Source organism: Brienomyrus brachyistius, chromosome 7 (genome assembly GCF_023856365.1).
Source record: "Brienomyrus brachyistius isolate T26 chromosome 7, BBRACH_0.4, whole genome shotgun sequence".
NCBI classification, from domain to species: Eukaryota; Metazoa; Chordata; class Actinopteri; order Osteoglossiformes; family Mormyridae; genus Brienomyrus; species Brienomyrus brachyistius.
Genome location: NC_064539.1, coordinates 29895330 through 29906107, shown reverse-complemented (window position 1 = coordinate 29906107; position 10778 = coordinate 29895330).

The following is a 10778-nucleotide window of genomic DNA, read 5'->3' as shown; positions in this document are numbered from 1 at the left end:
TTTGTAATTTCATCATTAAAGAAGTTCATAAAATGTACACTACTCAGATTACTCGGTAGCAGAAGTTCAGCCGTATTTGTTAGATGAGCTATACGTGCCGATAAAGGGTTCGCTTAATTGTCTTGTTGCAGGCTGTCAGGCCAGTCAACTTGAACGCTTCTAAAGCCCGTGGCGTATGCATGCTGTATTTACAAGGAACACACATAACATGGTGAACACAGAACAAAACTGGCACGTTTTTGCAACCCTGAATATTAATATTATGAATATGTTTTAACAAGATTTTAGGGTCCACTGGTAGTTAAAGAAAAATAAAACCATAGACAATACAACGTAGTACGGCTGCACACGTCACGATCCGTCTTCATCTGCAATGTCATATTCCTCTTTGGCCAGTAGATGTCACTGCTGGCCCTTCGGCGTTTCACTTTCGTGTTCTATTTTATATTTTCAGTCATTGATAAATTCCTGATATGTAAACCACTGACACCTGTCTCTACCTACCATCAGTGTATATATCAGCCTGCTGATACTGTTTTATAGTCCGTTCTTGTGTTGTAGTGTCAGCGAGTGTCCTTACTCCAGTGTTGCTCTGCTCCAGCTACATCGCGGTTCCTTCTGCTCCAGTTTGGGCTGCCCCTCCTTTACTCCTTGTGACAACGCGTTGTAATTTCAGTGAGAAAATAAACACTATTAATGTGGCCGATCATTTTATTCTTGTATGACATGTGCAAACAAGACATAAATGATGAGGTGTGCTGCCATGCATATCATTTTAAATGGTACACTTGCCAGCAAAAATTAAGCCGATAAAATTGAATTGGAAAGTATCAAGATGCCTTAACATACTATTGCGTCTTGTTTTTTTCTTTTCATGTTTTTAAGTCTTTGGGATTGGGAGACAGCTGTTTGCAATCGGCTCCATTGATTTCCGGCTCTTGAATTCTGAGTCTATTCCGGCGTGCATAGCAGCGTACGCACAAAACGCCCAAGTCAAAATGCTGGTTATCAGAGAACTATCCATCCATCCATCCATTTTCCAAAACGGTTATCCTACTGGGTCGCGGGGGGTCCGGATATCAGAGAACTAAGCCTACAAAAATGTTGGACGACAAAGGTTGACGATTTTCAAGAGCCTGACCAGTTTATCTCAGCGAAAGGTTCGTTTAGGCTACGTTTGTGATTGTCGGCAGTCCGTCTCTATGTTATGCAAATTAACCTGTTACTTTGACTTTTATAGCTGTTAATGTTAGTAAAATAAACTTGCTGGTCTAACAAATTATCTAATAAAATACAATTGCTAACTTATAGAACAGTAAAATTTCATGCTTTATTCCAAACCGAGCTTCGAATCAGTTCCTGCCCTGCAGCATCATGCACAAAATTAATGAAAGGCAACAGGTTTTGACAGTAATAAACATGTTCATATACTTACCATCTGTTGTATAGGACATAAAGTCTTAATTATACACCAGAGCTACCAAGCTACAAAGTTAAAGTTAATAAAGTTTTGAATGGGTCATATGAGTTTTGGGATTGGGGTTAATGGATTGGATTGGTCTGGGTTGGGGCCCAAAATGAACGGCTTCCATGGAGCCTGGCATGTCTGGCAGTGCCACGTTGTGTAACACAGGCCTGCAGACTGTCCCCAACTTACGACCACTTGCACATACGACAACATTTTAAAAAAAGTACATTTAGCTTATGTAAAAATTAATTTTGGACAACAGTATACTTGGCAGCACTACCCTTCCTGTAATGCAACCTGCTTCCTGTATGATAGTTGCAGCGGATTGTGCAGTAGGCCTCCGTGGTATAATTGACAAACGGTAATAAAATGATAGAAGAGAAACTACAGAATCGTGTCGTCAGGATTGGTCATTGTTGGACAGTTCAGGGAAAGAAAGGATTTTGTTGCAACCATCTAGTTCAGTATAAAGGGCGGCAGTCAGAGTCCTCACCTGGGTAGTTGAAATAAAGTCTTGGTCTTTATTTTCACTTTCTGAACCTAAATTATGCACCTTTGGTGCCTGTCTTATCCTGTTCTATCTGTTGTTTCCCTGTTTGACCAGTAGGTGTCACTGGCCAGCCCATTCTTTTCTGTGTTTAATACCTGTCATAGTCCCTAGTGTGTTCCCCTGTGTCCCAGGCCACCATGGGGCTGAATGGGCCGAGCATGTGCATGAGAACTATATGCCTCTAGCATTGTGGGTTTGGGACTGGAAAAAGACCAGCCTCACCTGTGTTGGGCATTTTGAGTTTTGTCTTCACCTTGTTAATTAGAGTTGCAAAGAGCTGTCCTCCTCACATTCTAGGTCTGTTGAGGTTAGGCTCTCCATCTAATCCATGTCAGGAGGGACACTATGAGCTATGACAGGTATTGTAAACTAACATTTCGAGCATTTAAATTAATAAGACCTGGATTTTACTTAAGCACTGAGTTCTTGCTGTGTGCTGATTGGTCAGTCTCCTATAATCATGCCTGTGTCACTAATGTTAATGTGAAATTATAAATAGCTTTTTTGAATACTGGGAACATATTTTTTCATGTTATAAGTTGGTACACTGTACTGTACATATTGATTCTGACATCAGCTACTTCCGTTTCAAAATATGAGCTGTCTGCTGAAGCAGAATCCTGTCGTAAGTTGGTGGCACTCCATATACGAATAACGCATTTCACCTGCCTACATACGTGTATCAGGACAAGTGCCTGGTTTGCAACGAAGAGAAGGTGGGTTAGGCATTCTGACGTCTGACTTCCTTTGACGTGTCATTCCTCTCGGCACTTTCACTTCCCCTCAGAGAAATTCCTTTTTGTAATTGTCATCATTAATATGGGGAAGGAAAGTCCAAATCAGAAAAACCTGTGATTTTTTTTACTATTTGTATTTGTTATGTTAAAATTCAGGAGCTGCCAGAAATGTTTTCAGTGATGTAACTGCGATTATTTCCCACATTAGTGCAGAGCATTATGCTGTGAGCCAGACATGTAAGAATATATACAAACTGAAACACATCTAGATTGAAAAATAAGAAATGCGTTTCCAAAAAAAATGTCTTTGAAGCACCTGATGATGCTCCACTACAGGGTTCCTTACCCCCAAGTCGCAGAATGCTGGGGATTTGGGGGCAGGATTGGTTAGTTCTCCACCACCCGCACCACCCCAAACACCACGCCCTTTCTTCGATCCATGAGAAGTGTTCTGATGGTATCTGAAAAAAACATGTAAGTGGTTAAACTTCTCCGGCCCGTTGATTGATGCGCCTGTCACTTGTTTTGCAGGTGTGTGAAAAACGGTTGCATCTGATTTACCAAATGCCTTTTCCACCAAGTGTTGCTCAATTCTAATTTCGGTGCAAAAATGTTGATCTCATTCACATAGGTGCGGTAGGATTCCAATGGGACTCAGTATGAATGACATGGGGCACAGCTGCTAGCTGGCGTTCCCCCCGAAACCTTTGAAAGTGATTTTAAAATCGATCAGTACAGTCTAAGGATTTAATGTAGTTAATTAACATCAACATTCACAATTTGTGTTAGTTTTACTAATAATGAAAAATGGATTAGTCTTGTGTGCGTAACTTATAAACAGGGCATTTTGTAACCAACAGGAATACTCGTGTAAGTGAATAGAACACTATTCCCAGCAGTTATTCCTTGTGTGTGTATTAACTTGATCCAGCTGTAAGGAATAATGATTCTGTGAAACAAGAATGTGAGAGATTAAATAGTTTGAATTAAATAGATTCATTAGAAATGTTATCCTGCTTCACTCTTTCAGCTTTCTAACTACAACAAATTCTTAAGTCATAATGATAAATCGATTTAGCACTTCAATCAACAAATAGCATAAGAATGACTCAAAACAGCGTCTGATGCAACCCCACTGCACAGATCACACATTATCAGTGCAGGGGTGGGGCAAACATGATCGTCTTACACTTCATTCCTCGATAAGGCAGCCATCCGTAACCAAAGCATCACAATGTTGGCCCAATTACAGATTGCACAAAGCAGTGTGAAAAGCTACTTTTAAGGTCACTTTCACTGCAGTGGGGGAATGGGAGCGCAGTGGAGCTGAGCATGCAGGTGCAACAGTTTTAAACTGGGCAGTGGGAGCACAACTCTGCAACTGCAAGGAGTCAAATAATATAATTGTTCTTTTGATGATGATGATGATGATGATGATTTGGTTTTCAGTGATAGTGCGGCCCTGCGTGGATTTTAGGTAGTTCACCACTGGTCTTTTAGGTTGGTGCAACCACTGCGATGGCACCAGGTCCCACATTGCAGGGACCCCACCCAAAAGGGAAGCTCGTCTAGATAATGATAGGCTAACTAATAATAATGTTATGAATTTTTCTGGCTACATATTAGGACTGTAACAATAGACGTATTTGTTCAATTCAGTGCACACGATGAAACAAATGAAAACATTTATTTACATGGTGGAACCTAAATTCAGAACCAGATGCTCCACAAGGGAACAATATGCTGCTGTGGCTGTGATGTGGATGCAGCTCGTGCTCCATGTCATTCTGCTGTTTGGACATTTTGGTTGGATGATGGATGCAGCAGCATATCTTGAAATTCTTGGACACTTAAAATGTGATCTTGTCTCTCGCGTATTTGAGGGGTCCTGCTGTATCTTCCAGGGTAGCCATGACCCTGCTGTCATAGTTCCGTATGCCTATGTGAGTAACAAGCCTGGAATTACGGGGGGGGCAATGAATCATTGTTGCCTCAGTTGTAGAACTCTCCATTTTTGCACTCGGAATTGCATCCGCATTGTAACTGGGGGGCACGCTCTTTATTTGTGCCTTGATAAAAGTGAAACGTGAGAGTACAAATCAGGACATGGACTCAGTGGGGGGAGGGGGGGCAATGGAATATCAGTCCTCCCACATTAATTTACTACCCAGAGTAAATTAATTGTTGCTGCTACACAAGTGAGACCCTTGAATGACTATTCAATGACCATAAGTGCAACATTCAGGACTGTAAAGAGGTGAGAAGAGGAGAGTAACAGGCCTGACGATTCTGAATAATAGTTAAAAAAGAATTACACTCCCTTGTAAATGATCCCATTCACATATAACACATAACAAGTGAAGCAAGGAATTTCTCTGGTGGTGCAAGTCCGTCATGATGCAATTTCCTGTGTACTGACACGTTCTCGTATTGCCTCACAACTGGATACTCTGTCTGTAACACGTTTCTTGTCTGTTTATCAAATTTCCCACCAGTCAGATCGGAATATCCTATATTCCACATCGAGGAGACCAAGGTCGTGTCTTCGTACAAAATTGTTTTTGAAAACGACTATTGTTGCCCTCAGAAAGAGTTAAAAAATCATAATTTACACTATGGTCTTAAACAGCTTTGCCCCCACCCTCCAGGAAGGGCTAACATTTTTTACCTTGATTTAAAAAAATGTCTGCCTACGGCTTTGCTCCATCTGTGCATTTTTGTCATGGTAACAACAGAAGAGGTTAATTCTAATCGGGGCCATAATCAGGTTTTTTGAAACACTGAGATCAAAAGTGTCCTCAGTATTTTTTCTATGACTTCAGAAACCATAACGCTGCTGTCCTCACTGGTAGGTTCAGGCATGACTCTGATAATGTACTTTGATTTCATGTTAATACTTGGATTACTGATTTTCTGTTAAATGAGTATTTAGCCATAAACTATTGACTAAAGATCTGAATAAAAACCAGTTTATATGGAGTAGAGAATTACTTTCATGTGTGAATCATTTCTATCTCCACCTGCTACCAGTGTGCAGAGACAAAACCGGTTCAGAGTTTCATATTAACAGTCTAATGATTATGCGAAATGTTGCACAATATTTTCGGAGAAACTTTTCATAGAGAATCCCTGGTTTAGAGCTGCCGTAAATTTCAGATCTGCGTCTGTGTGACACAACACCGAAAGTCTGGGTTACTGCAAGAAGGCAGTGACTTTGTTTTTATTAACTTCACCTTAAACACGGCATGCGGGCAGAAAACGCAACATTGCAAGAGTAGTGCACATACTCATGTTTTTAATTTTAAGCCAGGTTTGTATGCTACTACACCGAAATTCCAGTCTATCTGACCAAATTAACTTTTCTACATACACTTTCATGTCAGCTACACTCGGCCTGTACTTTAGTAGAGCTTTTCTGGACTTTTGTAATGAAATGATTAAGACCAAGAAAGTTAGTAATCTTTTGCAGGATATTCTGTTTGAGTATTCTGTGCTTGAAGGTAAAATATACACCAATCAGCCGTAACATTAAAACCACCTGCCTCGTGCCACCAGAACAGCACCAATCCATCATGGAATGGACTCCAGAAGACCACAGAAGGTCTCCTGCGGGGGGGGTGCATTGCTAGAGATTTCGGGCCCATGGAAGCACATCACATGAACCAATTAACCCAATTACTTTGCATTTCTTTTTTGGAGTTGTCCTAACTCACCCCCCCCCTCCTTACACTGCCCCTGCCTGTGGTATCTGGCACCAAGACCTTGGCATCAAATCCTGTAAGTCCTGTAATTTGTGAGGTGAGGTCTTCATGGGTCGTACTTCTTTGCCCAGTGCATCTCACAGAAGCTCAATCAAATTGAGATCAGGGGAAGCTGGAGACCAAGTCAACACCTTGAACTCTTTTTCATGTTCCTCAAACAATTTTTGCAGTGTGGCGGGGCACATTATCCTGCTGAATGAGGCTGCTACCATCAGAGAATACTGCTGCCATGAAGGGCTGTACATGGTCTGCAACAATCTTTAGATTGATGGTACGTGTCTAAGTAACTTCCACGTTAATGCCAGGTATCCAAAATGAGAAGGAACTTCCAGTCCGGGATGGAGGAGTTTGACAGGATGGTGATGATGATTGGCAGCAGTCTTCTGCATTTGGCCAGTGCACTGGGCTCTGTCTCCCAGGGGCAGAACCACTGCTGGTACCCTAACACACACTGGTTGTGGGTGAGATGCAAGGAGGAATGTAATAGAGAAGTCTGGGCATATTCAACCCATGAGAGATACTGACTTCAATCAGTCTGATTCTGGGCACAATAGGAATGGAAGGAACTGCGAAATATCCTGATTTAGGCATTATCCATTGGTCTGGGGGACATAGTCTGATGACAAGCCCAGTGAAACTCCCATCCGACAGCAAAATGCCCATCGGAACTGGGCTGTAAACTGTGGATTCCAATCGCTGATGATATCTTCCGTCATCCAGACATCCTGGAATATAACTCTAGAGCCAAGGACACCTTAGGCAGTGGGAGAAGTGACCACATCTTCAAAAACCTGTCAATGACGGCAAGAACTGCCATGTACCCCTGAGTTTTAGGCAGGTCAGTGATGAAGTCTAAGGTGATGTGAGACCAGGGGTGCTGTGCACACACACACACACACGTACACACACGCGTACACACACACACGTACACATACATGTACACAAACACACGCACTTATCTCTATTACCTGTCACCTGACCCCGGATAAGATGGAGACAATGGATGGATGAATGGTTGGAAGGATGGATGGATGGATGGAGATACAGATTGTTTAAACAAAGTGGTACCACAAATAAAGTCATGAAGATATTCGCTTGACCACACCACCAACTGGGATGTCTAAACAAACATTCCCTTCATTTGCTGATTGGCTACTGCACTCTCTTAATATATCACTTCAAACAGGCATTTTTCCATATTCTTTGAAATAGGCTGACGTTTGACCGAAAGCATCCTTAGATATTAGGGCCCTTAATACTGTAACTACAGGTCAATTGCTAGTCTTCCTTTTATGAGTAAAAGTTTAGAAAAGGTTGTTTTACCTTCTTTACCTTTAGGTTTTTGAATTCTTGCAAATCAATGTCTCTGAAAATTCTCAGTCATGTTTCATAACCTGCCACGGTTTCAAACTGGTTTATAACATATATAAGGCAGAAGTTTTCAGGTCAAATGAGGAAACTTTGTTGCTGAATTTCACTTTTATGCTGATAATATCCAGCAATATGTATCACAGGCCTTGGGCTCTGGGTATAATAAGGAATATGGAAGAATGTCTGATTGCAGTAAAAGACTGGATATGCAATTTATTGAAGATAAAACAGAATTAACTGTTATGGGTCCCCGGGTACTAAGACGTAGCTTGAAGTCAAGACTGAACAATGTGATACCAGAGACATAACCTGAGGTCAGAAATCTTGGTGCAATTCTTGACTGTGAACTAAGCCACGTTCAGCACACTGCAAAGACAGCATTTTATCATCCGAGGAACATGGCAAAGACCGGATCTTTTACCTTGTAATGATGCTGAACAATTGATACATGCCTTTATTACAAATCGCTTTAACTATTGTATTTCCCCTTTTACAGGTCTGCTAAAAACATCCATCCATCCATCCATCCATTTTCCAAACCGCTTATCCTACTGGGTCGCGGGAGGTCCGAAGCCTATCCCGGAAGCAATGGGCACGAGGCAGGGAACAACCCAGGATGGGGGGCCAGCCCATCGCAGGGCACACTCACACACCATTCACTCACACATGCACTCCTACGGGCAATTTAGTAACTCCAATTAGCCTCAGCATGTTTTTGGACTGTGGGGGGAAACCGGAGTACCCGGAGGAAACCCCACGACGACATGGGGAGAACATGCAAACTCCACACACATGTGACCCAGGCAGAGACTCGAACCCAGGTCCCAGAGGTGTGAGGCAACAGTGCTAACCACTGCACCACCATGCTAACCAGTACACCACCATGCCGCCCCCCTCACCCTAACCACTGCACCACCATGCCGCCCCCTGCTAAAAACAGTCATTTACAAAATATTCAGAATGCTGCTGTCCAAATATTAACAAGGTGTAGTCAGAGTATGGAATAGCCTTCCTGATAATGTAGTGCAAGCTGAATCCTTGGGTTCCTTTAAATCAGAGCTAGATAAGATTTTAACGACTTTGAGCTATTAGTTTAGTTCTTCCCAAGCGAGCTTGATGGGCCGAATGGCCTCCTCTCGTTTGTATAGTTCTTATGTTCTTATGTTCTTAAGTAAGAAAACAGATCATATTGCACCAAACCTGTGTAACCTCCTCTGGCTGCCCGCATCTTTTAAAACAGATAAGATTCATTCACTTATTTAGAAAGTAAAAGCTATGTGTTGGTCTTTGTTCCAACTTCCTGCTTGTCAAGCTTGCAGATAACAATGTTTTGTTCTTTATCACTCACTCTAAAACCAAACCATTTCCAAACAACATTTTTTGGGACTAAAATATCTGATAGCGCTACTTGCCTTTCACTCCTTCTCTGTCATTGTTTCTGCGGCGAAGTTAAATTGAAACCTAGTGACAATTAGGTGTGCTTTTGAGATGAATAGCCAATGCACAGAAATTGCACACTACATACTGAGCTTGCAAAATCTCTGTGGAACCTAACAAAATTAATATAATTAAAAATTTGAAAAGCTGTGAATCTAAATATACTGTACATATCGCAGTGCTCATTACATCAGTTTGGTGGCATTGGGTTTGCTGAGTACATCCTGGTATTCAGGGGAATATGGACTTTGGAGTCGGTTTCAAGGCTTTCTACCAAAGTGGAGAGTGCAGGCACCTGCAAGCATTTAGTCTCCTAAGTGCCAAGAGACGTGGGGATCATGCTTATAGGGACACGGATGGCCTAGGGAACTGCTGCATGTGTTCCTGATGAAATAAACCTGTTTACAGAAGGACCAGGTGGGTATGGAAAGCGATCAGTCCAGGGTGCAGACATTGAGTGAAGGGTGTACTGGTTGCAGGGGCAGATTTAGATGGCCTGCAAGGGCAGCATCGCTGAAATTCCCCACTGTGGCAGCGTCAATCAGGGCTGTGAAGAAATACAGACCAGGTATGAGGAACTAATTGCTCGTGTGTGATATCGAAGAACATCGAGGACCTGGGGGTTATCTGACTCTGGATGGTTGCAGGTCCTGGGGGGGGGGGTGTGTGATCTGATTGAAAGTTGGATGAAATCTTCTGAATTAAGATCTTGCCCCCTGCACCCCATCTTCATCAGGAGATCCTAGTAGATTCCTTTCCAGTATGGCTCCAGTATGGCTCCAGTATAACTGGCTTTCTCCACCTACACACTGCTGCAAGGCTTCAGAACTCGATGGTGAGTTCAGTGGCAGGATGTGAACGCTAGCAGGCCCCCAAAATGTCCCTGGCTTCTTCTCTCTGAATGGACTGAGAGAATCTGGAAAGAAGAGCATGACCAGACTGCAGGATAAAGTAATAAGAAGTAAAATATATGCAGATATATGTAGCAGAGTAAAAGTACACATTTCTTCCTGCAGATATACTGCAGTACGAGTATAAAGTTTTCACTGTTAAAACAACTTGTTAAAGTACATTTTATTTCAGAAAGTTACTTGAGTGTAACAGAGTATGTGTAGCATGTTACTACCCACCTACTATCCAGAACCAACAAAATAACGATGCCAGTGATTCATGACCCCCAATTTGTGGTAGTGTGGTGGTAATACCCCTCAGGACACTTTTCACCTGGGTGGGGGAGAGGGGGGTCACCCTAGGTACATTTATTGTGATTGACTAGTTGTGGTTATGGTTACAATGGAATTTTTTCATGTCTACTTACTGCACGCGGTGAGGATGCTCCAACCGAGGACAACATTTCCAAACACCAGTTTGTCACACCACGGTACTCATTACTCATGGCAAGAGGACCAGTCTTTACTTTTTACCTGCTCAGGCAGCGTGCCTCTCGGCCATGC